At 47.6% G+C, this 13,123-nt stretch overlaps 2 protein-coding genes across 7 annotated transcripts in view; one reads left to right on the top strand and one right to left on the bottom strand.

Moving 5' to 3' along the window:
- The window catches only part of TRIM50 (tripartite motif containing 50), a 46,572-nt gene that overhangs the window by 2,386 nt on the left and 31,063 nt on the right, over positions 1-13,123 (top strand). The window lies entirely within an intron of this gene.
- Positions 1-13,123, bottom strand: part of FKBP6 (FKBP prolyl isomerase family member 6 (inactive)) — a 64,334-nt gene that overhangs the window by 34,188 nt on the left and 17,023 nt on the right. Inside the window, exon 9 of one of the 6 annotated variants that reach the window (XM_040456120.1) lies at positions 1,028-1,140. The exons of 1 other annotated variant lie outside the window; for it this stretch is intronic. The gene's annotated coding sequence lies outside the window, so the exon portion shown is untranslated. Of the gene's footprint in view, positions 1-1,027; positions 1,141-1,259; positions 1,369-1,788; positions 1,896-10,038; positions 10,271-11,362; positions 11,489-13,123 lie in introns of those variants that run through there. 4 more of the 6 variants (XM_040456117.1, XM_040456115.1, XM_040456118.1 and 1 more) reach the window with 4 other exon arrangements.

Raw genomic sequence — 13,123 nt, 5'->3', positions numbered from 1 at the left:
AGAGCTTCCAGCTCGGAAATTCAGGGAAGAGCCTAAGAGGGAAACGCCCGCTGGATCTGACTGCCCCACAGGTCAGGGTGAGACACCGGGAAGGCAGTGGGCTGGGGAGTAACTGGCAGCAAGAGTGAAGCCAGTGTAGACAACACCCTTGAGGAAGGTCGGCCAGGAAGGAAGATGAGGGTCGGGAAGGGTGAGGAGGGAGGGCACAGGGTTGACAGAAGGACCCAAGGGCAGCGTGGCCGTGGTGGGAAGGCCCGGCGCATTCGTGTGAAGACCGAGACAAAGCTGTGGGGTGGCCTGCGGGGCTCAGGGCCAGAGCCTGGACGGGGCACCTCCCCCCTCAGCACCCGCAGGGAGCCAGGCCCCAGCCCAGGGGGAACCAAATGGGGGATAGCTGGCTCCAGCGTTTCTACTGGATTTGTCCCACAGCAGCACCTCCCCACAGAAGGGAGGTTTCAAGGGAACCCCCGTCCCAATGCGTGGGCATCTCATTCCTGGGTACGTCAGGAAGAAGTGCTCTGGAGAAGAGACCCAGTTCTGCTCTTGCCGATCCCCTTGGTCTTAACGAGCAGCTGTCCCTCTACCCCCCCTACTTACTGACTTTACAAATTTAGTTGAATTCACACAATGTATACTGGATCTTGCCAGGACAGGGAAAGGTTTTATTTATTGACAACGAAAACATGTGTAACATAATTCTCTCTCTAAAACAGAAAACCCCATAAAATACACAAAGCAATCTCTATCTGTATTTACCCAGGGACATTAACAGCCGGAAGGGGGGCTGAGACTGGGAGAAAAGCCAAGGACTAATTCCATTAAAAAAAAAAAAGAAAAAGAAAAAAAGAAACTGAATTAAAAAAAAAATAGCATTTTCCTGCTTGTCAGTAGCTGCACTTCCCCCTACTCCGTGTATGAAAACGTGAAACAGAAAACAGCACCTGTGAAAACACACTTCGGCCGTGCCAGGCAGAGATGAGGCAATGGCCCAGGGCTGGGGAATTCCTGCCCCGACTTCCAAGCAGGTCCCTGCAACACAGTCTGCCCTGGGCAGTTCTTTCCCAAAAGCCCCCCCGCCCCCAACGACGACGGACAACTCCAGCAGCCTGGCTCCTCTTGTTTGAAGTTTAGTCGGAGAACCTAGGAATCAGGCACAGCAGTTAGGAATCCAACAGGGCTCAGTTGCCCCACACTGAGCCCTCAGCTGCAAGGGCCACAGGCGGTCACAGCCACCCATCAGAAGGAGCCAGAGCCGGTCGGTCCCAGGTCTGTGGTGACGACACTAGACGGGGTCGGGGAACAGATGCATGGCTGCAGAGCCCCTACTGGATGGGCTCTGGGAAACGGTAACCGATTAACATGGCAGCTCTGAAAGGCGAAATCACGAACACAGGACGGTCTCAGAAAATCAGAACAGAAAGGACCCTCACTTCATCCAGCTCAACTTCATTTTTCAAATGAAGCCCCAAAAATAAAAGACTAATTTTTGAATGCAGGTAGAGCCTTATTCATTAGAATTTCTCAACTGTTCCACAAGGAGTGACACTGCCTTAGCCATTTAAAGATGTGAAAAACACCCCAAAGAGTCCAATATAGAAGCAGCTGCTTCTCAGTGGGATACCACCAAAGACCTGTAAAACACACTGGGCAGCACGAGCCACCAGGATGTCACCACACTAAGAGCCTGGACAAACGTTTCCCAGGCAGCTCCATGGCACAACCGCCATCACACTCCACACTGGTGCAAAGAGACAGGGTGGCGGTTTATCCAGAACCAGAAGACCGCAGTTCAACTCCTGGCTGCTACTACTTCTGCTCTGTGCTCCTGTTTCCTCATCTATAGACCGTGCACGATAATATGAACTTCACCAAGCTGGTACGATCGTGACAGTTATCTGAAGGAGGGCATGTGACAGATGCCATTATAACAACTACTGATGGTTCTGCAGTCTTTGCCCACCATCCCTCCTCCCTGATCCCCTGGCACTAAACACTGGCCCCAGAGCTGCAGAATGTGGGTACACAGAGGGCTGGGAGGCTGGGTGTGCATTCCCAGCACTGGGGCAAGCAGATGTGCCAGTAAGGATACTGCCTCCACTCCCTTCATGCAGGACAGCAGTTTCTGAGGGGAGGAGAAGCCCGCGTGGGACGCTCCCCCTGGTGCAGGAGCAGCAGCCCAGAGCAGGGAGGGGAAGGCCAACGCTTCCTCCTCCAGTTGTCCATCTTGTCTCTCATTTAAATCTATGAAGAGTGCTTTTTGTTCCTATAAATACTGTGGAACTCTTCTCATTATAAGCCTTTGTTGGCCACCTTTATCCCAAATTACAGAAAAACATGGCACCAGTAAAACATGGCCATGAACTGTGAGATCATGACCTGAGCTGAAGTCAGACCCTTAACCAACTGAGCCACCCAGGCGCCCCTTTTTTAAAAGTGAGTGAGCATACACCCAAGAGGGGAAGGCACAGAGAGAGACATAGAGAGAGAATCCCAAGCAGGCTCCATGCTGTCAGCACAGAGATTGATGTAGGGCTCAAACTCATGAACTGTGAGATCATGACCTGAGCTGAAATCAAGGGTCAGATGCCTAACCAAGCAAGCCACCCAGGTGCCCCTGGAGAAGCTTTTTAAGAAAAGAGGGACTGTTGTGGCTGCCCTGTGGGGAAGAGATTGAAGGGGCATGAGAACTGCATGGGGAGAGCAAGGCTCTCTAACCTAGGCTCTCAGGCTGCTCTGCACAGCACACTGAGGTGGGAGCTGCAAAGCGGGTCCAGGCCCTCAGAGACTGGCAGCTTCACTCTTCTGTTGGGCAGCGCTGTGCTGCCCAACATGTATCCCCATGTATTCCTCCACAAACCCAAGCTGCCACACCAGAGCAACCACTCTAAGGCCGTCACACTGGACAGGCCACGTGTGGGCTCCAGTCAATAGTCCACACACATGCCTGATTAGAATGAGGCCCCTTTTCTACAGCCCCAGAGGTGGGAGGCGTTTGCTGCACCGTGCCGGGCATCCAGACAAGGGAGGGATGGGGTGGGACCACACAGGATGCGTGAGGGCAGAAACATCAAAAGCACTTTCCTGTCCAAACCCAAGCGAAGTTACGAAGAAACAATAGGCTGGCAGTAATCTCATGAGGACCTCTGATGCAATCACGCCGAGAAATGTCTAGCTGTGGGGCCAAAACCAATCTGACATCACCTCTGATCACTTGCAACTGCTGTCCAGCTTGAGGCCTAACAGGACTTCAGAACCTACTGATGAAACAAGACAGAGCTCAAGCCCCAGAATCAGTAAGGGGAGAGGAAAACCCACCAGAGCATCCATGGAGCATGATTTAGTCATTCCACTATGAATGCTACCGTTTGTTGTACAAACATGAAGAGTCAGTCTACCATTAAAGTGTAAGAAGCAGTTAATTTACCCTGTATAGATGTGAACCCTTTGTTCTGGGTATTATGAGTCCATAAACAGAAATTTGGGTACAACTATTTATTACTGTTTTTTAAAGATTTTATTTTTAAGTAAACTCTACACCCAACGTGGGGCTCAAACTCACGACGACCAGGAGACGCTTGCTCCTCTGACTAAGCTGGCCAGGCGTGCTGGGAAAACTATCTGTTATTTATTTATTATTGTGAGAGAGAGAGAGACAGCACGAGTGGGGAAGGGGCAGAGAGAGGGAGAGAGAGAAGCCCAAGCAGGCTCTGCACTGTTAGCACAAAGCCTATGCGGGGCTCAAACCCAAGAACTGTGAGATCTTGACCTGAGCCAAAACCAAGAGTCAGACACTTAACCGACTGAGCTACCCAGGCGCCACTCCCCCCGCAATCAGGACAACTACTTTAGACATTTGAATAAAAAATAAAGATGTATATCCTCAATTCAAATTAAGGATGGAAATAAACTGACAATAGTTTAGAACCCTAAACCTAAAAAAAAGAACTATACAAATACTAGAAGGAAACAAGACATTACTTGCTGGCCAAGGGGAAGCATAAACAGACAAATGAGAGTAATGGAGGTGAGACAAACTGATGAGGCCCCTCTTACAGGTAGTCTCACTCCCTGTCCCCCAACTCCATTCAACAGCAACATGCTCTTCTGAATGAGCCAGCCAGGTGGCCCCTGAAATGTATTTAAATGCATATTACATAATACAAAATACATAATTCTATTTGTGGGAAACACTGCATATACACCCACATTCTCAAATATTCACAAAAAACCTTCAGGAAGGACACATATAAAACGTCAACACTGGTTACCTCTGGAGTGTGGGCTTGGGGACTGAGAGCTTTTACTTCTCAACCTTTTAAAAAAAAAAAAAGCCTATAAGCATGTAGCATTTTCATAATTTAAATTTTACTACTGACACACAGCTGTCAGTATGGGTGGGGTGAGTAGAGGAAGCAGCACGCAGAATGCTGATCATGGTCAGATGGGTAATGCATACATGGGGAGGTCGACACGCCATCCTTGCTACCTTTAAATAGGTTTGAAAATCTCCATTTTATTATTATTATAGCTTGAAAATAATCAACTGGAAAAAAAAAAAAAAAAACTAAACCCCGTCTCAATCTAGTTCGTATCCTGTGCAGTGACTTCAGACATAAATACTGTGATCAATATTCATTCAGTGGGAACACGTTCCCAGGAACGGATGGTAGAGAGAACCACCAAGATCAGACACTGGGATTTTAGGAGGTTCAGGTAGTTGAATTTTCACACTGGAACCAATAAAAAGTAACACTTGAGCACAAATAAAAAGATACCAAAATAGAAAAGTTCACATTTTGCAAAACCAAATCTCGTAGCACACGGAGGCACAGTCAGAGGAAAAGGTCAGCATGTCTCCAGGGCTCACAGAAAGATAAGCTCAGAGACCTGCGAAGACAAAAGCGGCCCCACTTAGGCAGGGAACCCAGACCACGTTCCAGCAAGCAGACGCCCGCTGAATACATTCATACTCAACAAGCGGCTTCCGAGGAGCGCAGAGCCAGGCCTGGGGAAAAGGCAGTCAATGTGAAAGAGAGACTCAAGTGAGGATACAATCGGTGTCTACAATAGCTGCACACAAAAGTGAGCAGTAACCAGAGAAGAGTGTGAAAGTGTAACAGAGGAGCCTGGGAGGTGATGTAATCCTGGAAGCCCGAGCCGGAGGCTGCAGAACCCAGGATGTGGAGGCTGGAGGCGGGAGTCCAAAGCCCTGGGCTGGGCAGGGTGAGCAGGGTTCCCACGGCGTCGGGTGCCAGACCCACCCGGTCTCCCTGCCCTCTCCGGCAGCACTTCTGTCTAGTGCCACTCAGGGAACCAGAGTGAAGGGCCCACCTTGAGCGGCATCTGTGAGATACACCCGTAATGGTGGGTCGTTGAAAAAAGTGATGAAAGCTGTGGATCCCTCTTCAAGATCCCAGCCAATGCACAAACGTTGCACATAAAGGTGAAGATTCACAGATCCTCCTGGAAGCTGTTTAACTGGTTCTCTTTCTCCAAAAGCATTACTCAGCCCATCGGAAGAACCTAGCCTGGGTATCTCAAGTAATTCCATGGTGGGGAGAATTATTTTAGAAGGAGCCAGAACCCATTCACACTCTTGTGACGTGCTGATCTGGCCCAGAAGGTCCTCCAATCTGCCACTCCTGCTCCTGCCACCCTGCCAGGCGGCTGTTCAAAGCAGACACTCGCTGCTGGGCCCTCCTTCGACTGCCCCTGCTTCTGTGGCTCCATGCTGACTCCTACTATTGCTGGCCTCTTGGCCTCCCTGGTGGTCCTCCAGCTCAGCAATCTGCCCCTTCCCTGGGCCACATTCCTCTACTTCTTAGTGCCGGCCTGAGTCAGGGGCCATACAGTGGTGTTCCCTGCCGCTGGGAACCCTTTCAAGCTCTGAGTGGTCCCTCCAAGCCCACCCTTTCTAGGCTAAGCTGAACCAAGTATGCCCCAGTCCAGTGGAGATGGCCAGGACCCACAGCATAGCCCTGCTGCACTTCCGATGACAACTGTCAGAGCTTATGGCCATCAACCTCCACGGTGCAAAGGTGGAAGCAGCAGGGCATGTGGTCCAAGGGGTAAAAAGTGCCACCCAACTGCTACCTTTGTTTCAAAATAAGGTTTATATCATTTAACATGTGAGGTTTCTAGTACCATCCAACCCCTCTCCTCACACAAAAAGGTCTGGAGAAAAGGCCTGCACTGCCATGGACCACAGACCAGCTGCATCCACATGACCTGGGAATGTTAGAACCCTAAATTCTCGGGCCCTACTGCCCTGTGGAACCAGAAGCTCTGGAAGCTGTGCTCACACTCTACCCTCTCGCTCCCGCTCACTCCACACCCACAGTGCTCTTGCCCTTTGTTCCCACTTCTCCACTGCTGCCCGGGTCACCGTAAGTTGCCACTGGCAAATCCAATGAACATTTTTCAGTCCTGGTCTTTTGAGTCCTCTGTGCTGCTAGATTTGACCCTGCTGGTTACTCTTTGAAATCCGAGCCCCTAGTCGGTCTGCACCTTTTCTGGAGTCAGAGGCCCTCTGAGAAGTGATGGCAGGCATGGATTCTGGGGATACACACAGCTATTCGGGGGTTCGTGGATGCCATGATGCCCACCATAGACTCCTGACTAAACCTCCTGTTCTACTTTGCTGTTTTCACAGTGGCTCGTTCTCCTCCTGCTTTCTGTCCTCTTTTCTCAGCTCAAAGCTGGTACTCCGGGGTCCAACCTTGGCCTTCCTTCCTCTTTCTACCCCTCCTCCTGGGTGACCTCATTCCCATTCCTGGGCATACTGCCCTGCAGATACTTGTGGCTGCCACCTGCGCTCCAGCCCTCCAGCTGTCTGCTAGCCACCCCCACCTACATGTCCTGTAGTCACCTCAAATTCCTCAAGCCCCAGACAAAAGATCTCCATCTTAAAACGCCTTCAGTTGCTAACCCCTCCATGGACCCAGTTATTGGAGCTGGAAATCTGGGGATCATTCTTGATTCCTTCCCCTGCTGCAATACCAAACTGTGATTCTTGCCACCAAAAGCAGTCCCTGAATTTCTTCTCTCTCCACTCACCCCGTATCTGCATTCAGGCCCTCATCTGCTAGCTGTGAGGTTGGCTGTGGCAGTCTCCTGGTCCCAGGGTTTCCCCCTGATCTCCATTATTCCCCCAGCTACCAGAAGGGATTATACTACGAGAGAGGAAAGATTCCAAAGAAGGCTGTTACGGTGACCTTATTTGGGATACAAGGATTAAGTGCAGAACATTTAGGATGTAGGATTGTGAGTTATCTTAAAGAGATGTGCGGTTTCCCAGCAGTTGTTGTTATAAATGCATCCCCCAAAGACGTCCGTGTCTTAACATCTGGAACCTCACACTATGTGTGTATGCTACCATTAGAGTGGCAAGGAGAAATTGACCATTAAATTAAGGATCTTGAGATGGGAGATTAACCTGGATTACTTGGGTGGGCCCAGCACATTCAGAAGGATTCTTCTTTGCAAGGAGGAGGCAGGAAGAGGCAGGAGGGTCAGAAAAAGAGAAGAGAACAGGACAGAAGAAGAGAGGAGGGAAGGATAGAGAGAGAGATTCATGGCAGGGGGAGACTGAAGATGCTATGTTGACGGCTTTGAAGATGAAGAAAGGGGCCACTAGCCAAGGAATGCAAGCAGCCTCTACGGGCCATTTGTTCTAGTGGCAATAGGAGTACAGAGGAATTTGCTCTATACTCATGGATATCACAATAAACTCACCTACCCCCTGCCCCAAAAAAGAAAACCACAAACAAGCCCTATGATAGATCAGGATGCCAACAAGAATTGTAGAGAAAATGCCTGCATCTGTCTCTCACAGCCTTTCTGGTTTCGAGTGTGAAAATGACCGTTGTGGGTGTGGTCACAACAGGGCAGACTGTGTCCTCTGTGCTAGAGGCGATTTTTGCTCATAGCTCCCTCCCTTTGTCTATTAGATTTGAAAACCGTTCACTGGATTCTTGAAACTTTGGGGCTCATCCCAGTTCCTCTCGGCTTCACCCCCATGTTTCTAGCTTCTCTGCAAAACCCTGAGGAGGGCAGCCAGGAAAACCAGCTAAGACTGTCTTCTCCCTCAGGTGTCCCAAGACACTAAGACACTTGATGTTCATTCCTTATTGCTTAGCCTCTCTCCGTTCATTATGTGCGCCTGTACCCTTGTTCACGTAGATCGGTGTCTGGGATTACATATGCCTGGAGGCAGGGTTTATGAACCGGGTTAGGAACCCAAGAAATTAAAACGGACTAAGCCAACATCTGACAGAACCTCAGGAAATACACAGTGACCCTACAGATCCGATCACTTCATCCTACACATGATGCGATTGAAGCCCAGAGGGGTTCGAGGACTTTGCTACAGTCACAGCAAGGGAGTGAAGACGGAGAAGCCCAATTTCCCATTTATCAACCCTGCAGTGAATGGTAAAGGGCACTTCCACAATTGCAGATTTTGAAAATTAGAAAAAGGAACCTAGTGATCTCCTGCAATTTAATTAAATAGCCCTCACTGATACCTCATGCACAGAGAGCACAGAATGGACTGAAGTAAACCTTAGGAGGAAGCAGGTTTCAGGCCCATCACAGGTGCCAAGAGAGGATGTGAAGAGGAGTGAAGGGGCCAAAGAAACTCTGCCAGGGGAAATGCCTTCCCAGGCAGGGGTAGAATGAAAAGGTGCCAACCTGAGTGGAGTTATTTATAGTCACACAACAAAGGGATGACTTCAGTAATACCTCCTGAGCTGGGAGAAAAGGCAGTTCACAGATATTCAAAAGATCAAGGGACTGTGTCTAACAGTTTGCCTGAAAAACCGACAGGGCCCTCATCTGACAACAAGGGAGCGCCTGCCTGGCCCAGTTACCCTGGGGAAAATACAACTACATTTTGAGGAGAGAAAAAAAAAGTTGGAGATTCAGAGGAAAAAAAAAAAGTGGAGACTCAGAGGAATAAAGTCAGAATAATAATATATAAAATTACAAAAATACCTTTAAATGAGTTATTTGTTCAGGACTCAGACGAGTCTAACTGGAGGCATGAAACATCCTTATAGACTCAAGCGTCGATTTGTGAGTTTCTTCTTAATCTCTTTGGGAAGAGGGGGATCAAAGAGATTCCCCATCTAGATCCAGTCACATACTGGATATGGGGAAAAGATGATTTGCTCCTAGGGTTTCCTGGCAACGGACTAGCCCGGCCGGACACAGGAAGGCTATTTTGGAACGAGGGAACCCCTGACCCCAGAGGACATCTCTAGCTTCTGTGGTGGCACCAAGCTCTGTGGGGCCTGCTGCTTTAGTGCTCACTTCAGGCCAACTCTCTGAAGCAGGACGAAATCTCAGAATTTCAGCGAACAGGAATGTATTCTCTGCAGCATGGCCTTTATTTCCACCTGAGCCTCCTGGGAGCTGCTCTGGCTTCCCAGAAAACATTCTTCTTCTTTTTTTTTTCTTTTTTAAGTCTGTTAAGATACTCTTTCCCTGAGGCTGGCCACACAACATGGCTCAATCCTCTTAATTCTACAGCTCAAAGGCTTCCGCTTAAGTATGGAAAGCAGGAAAAAAAGGAAGAAATTCTTAAACATCTAAGTGAGGGAGAAAAATCCATGGGCACCTGGTGGTAACACTCCAACTGAAGAGAGCTGCTGAATATATTTAAAGCTTCAGATATCATCTGGGGTTTAGATTTCAAATCCAATGAAAATGGTCAGAGTTGTTTATTCATAAGCACAAAGACCTCCACAGGGAAAGGGTCTAATTCTCTGAGCTTCATGCCTTTCCCAATCTGTAAAGTGGAAACAATCATTTCTCCCTCAGGAATGTCGGAAAGATGAATGGGTTTGAGAACAGACCTACAATAGTGCTCGGACTCCAGGAAGAACTGTTGAAAACCCTTCACTTGGGGCACTCCTGCTAGCTTATTACGGAGCTCGGCCTTAGTCCCATAGGTCAGACAGAAGCATAACATGAATTCCAAAAGCCATACAGAAACAGTGACATGTGTAACTATATCAATAGGCAAAACAGCTGGGAGAATATTTCAAGTTACATAACATTTAATTAACATCCTTCACATAAAAAAGGGTTTTTACAAATATAAAGACCCAAAACGAGAACAGGCAAAGGAGATCAAGAGGCAAGTTGCTTTAACAGTAGAGAGAGCCAATTAAAAACACAAAAAGCCGCTCAACTTCACTAGAAATTGGCGATGTACAGTTAAGATAATGTAGCATTTGTGTCCACTGTTTCAGCCAGAAAAATCCACCTGAGGAAAAAATTTGGGGGGAAACTATTGTTAAGAGCTGGGGCCCAGTGCAAATCCCCTTCCTTCTGGTAGTTAAGGATCTCAAAGCATTTTGATTGGCTCCCACCTGCTCAGCCTTAAGAGTGAGTGAGTGGATATCCTGCCCGGGTATACAGAAGTTTTTTATTTTAAGTTTATTTATTTATCTTGAGAGAGACAGAGACAACATGAGTGGAGGAGGGGCAGAGAGAGAAGGAGAGAGAAAATCCCAAGCAGGCTCCGTGCATCAGCACAGAGCCCGACGCGGGGCTCAAACTCACAAGCCATGAGATCATGACCTGAGCTGAAAACGTGAGTCTGACACTTAACTGGCTGAGCTAGCCAGGCTCCCCTAACAGAACTCCTGATCAATTTTTCTATTGCTACATTCTAAAGTGTGAACAGGCAACCAAAAAACAACTGTGGAAAGTCTGCAACATGAAACATGGAAAAGAGAAAGATGAAAGCAAGTAAGCAGAAAAATAAACATTTCAGAGAACAAAAGAAAATGTGCAATAATGGTCCTTATTTTTTAGAGGTACATAAGGAAATGGGAAATCCTTGTGGATGAAATGACAGTATTATTAGGATCCACTTCAAATTACACCGACAGTGCTAGGGGTGGGGAAGAAATGGGTGGGGTCACAGATGGAAACACTGGTTCTATGTTGATACTATTAAACCTGAATGCTGAATACATGGGGGAAATCCTATTATTCTACTTGTCTAAGTTTGAGAGATTTCATAATGCAAAGGTGGAGAGAGAGAGGGAGACTATAAAAGAGGGAAATCTGAAAATCTCGTGGTTTCAAATATTTGCTGAAATGAAAAAAAGCCAACAGGAGAGAGTTGGAAATGAGGTATGTTTCCTGGCAGGAGGCAGGGCAGTGAGGGAGTTAAGAGAGACAATTTTACAGAAACGTAAAGGTTTATGGGTGGCTCAGTCAGTTAAACGTCCGACTTGGGCTCAGGTCATGACCTCATGGTTTGGGAGTTCCATGGTCTCTCATTGGGTTCTGTGCTCATAGCTCAGGGTGTGGAGTCTGCTTCAGATTCTGTGTCTCCGTGTCTCTCTCTCTCTCTCTCTGCCCCTCCCCTGCTTGTACTCTCTCTCAAAAATAAATATTTTAAAAAATGTAAAGAAACATAAAGGATATAGAGGATCCCTGCAGAAGGTCTAACATCCAACCAACAGGAGTCCTAGAACAAGAAGAGAGGGAAAAAGAAGGGGGGAAATGTCATTAAGGAAACATAGAAGAATTTCTTAGCTCTCAAGAACATGAACCTCTAGAATTAAGGTACCTATGTGAAGGACTTGAGCATCTGGGGGCACCTGGACACACACTGAAATTTTAGAGGAGTTAAAAATACAGAGATACATTTTTACCAGCATCTGGAGTTGAGGAGGAGGAGCTCTGAGAAGAGGCAGGACTACTGACAGGAGTGGCACTGGGGGTGGAGGTGCCTGAGGGGAAAGCTGTGAGGGCTAAGTGGGGAGGGATGCACAGTCTTAGAGTGGAGATCTTGTAAGTGGGGTCTGGGGGTGAGGATAGTTACTGTGGGAGGCAAGTCCTAATAGGGGGCTCGTTTCTAATGAGGAAGGGAGCTTTGAAATGGGGGATAGGTTCTAACTAGGGAGGGGATTCTTTTCGTTCTAAAATCTATACCAAGCTATAAAGTGTGTAATCAAGTGTGAACTGGACACAGAAGGAGTGGAAAAATTTATCTATTATACATCCAATTTTTGGATGTTATTTGAGAATATCCACACAAGGAAGTAAACCAAGAAAAGAGAGCCAGTAAATAGTGGATTCAGCCCAGCAGATAAAAGAAATCCCAGAATGGCAGTTATGCATCAGGCCTATGGAACATTCTCAACGGATTGGTACACAAAATGGGAGATTTCTAAGAGGGAGGTCCCTGTGAAGAAAGGGAAGTCCTAGACTAAATGGTATCACAGAGTTTTAATATGTAGGATTTTTAAAGTTTATTTTTTGAGAGAGAACACATGCACAAGTGGGGGAGGGTCAAAGAGAGAATCCCAAGCAGGGTCTGTGCTCTCAGCACACAGCCCAATGAGAGGCTCGAACTCACAAACCATGAGATCACGACATGAGCCAAAAATCAAGAGTCAGACACTTAACTCAGTTAAGTTAACTGACCAGGCACCCCTGGTACTAGAGTTTTAAAGAGGTAAGGATAAAGGCAAACAGTTCAACAAACAAAAACAAAGGCATTTATAAATTGTAGGGAAAACAAAAGCTCTTAAAAACAAACACACACACACACACTGGGTTTTCAGTTAGTAATATTCTTATCACACAAAGGGAGCATAGGTGATACTGTCCCTAAATTCACCTATTTTTTAAACAATATTGATTTTGAGAGAGACAGAGCACAAGGGAGGGGGGAGGGGCAGAGATAGAGGGAGGGAGGGAATCTGGGGGGTGCTCTGTGTGGAATCTTACACTGGGTCCGATCCCGTGACCCTGCGATCATGACCTGGGCCGAAATAAGGAATTGAACACACCACTGAGCCACCCAGGCACCCCTGAATTCACCTATTTTAGGTCAACCATTTAAACAGCTGAAAATAGCTACGGTGCTCACTTTACATCTCTTTTCCAGACACGATAGAAGTACGGCAACGGTCTCAGATGCTGCTAGCGTGTCAGGACAAGAAGGACACACTCAAGCTCTAACTGAAGAGAGCAACACAAGGCACAGAAACAGAACTAGGGAAAAGGTTAGAACACTACCCCAAGTGTTTCCAACTAGGTCGGCACCTGTTATAAAAGCCCTCTGGTGGCCTCAGTGACACCACTAGTACTCAAG

The sequence above is a fragment of the Herpailurus yagouaroundi genome, unplaced genomic scaffold (assembly GCF_014898765.1).
Source record: "Herpailurus yagouaroundi ecotype Mexico unplaced genomic scaffold, PumYag 216, whole genome shotgun sequence".
NCBI classification, from domain to species: domain Eukaryota; kingdom Metazoa; phylum Chordata; class Mammalia; order Carnivora; family Felidae; genus Herpailurus; species Herpailurus yagouaroundi.
This window is presented reverse-complemented; position numbering and strand designations above follow the sequence as displayed.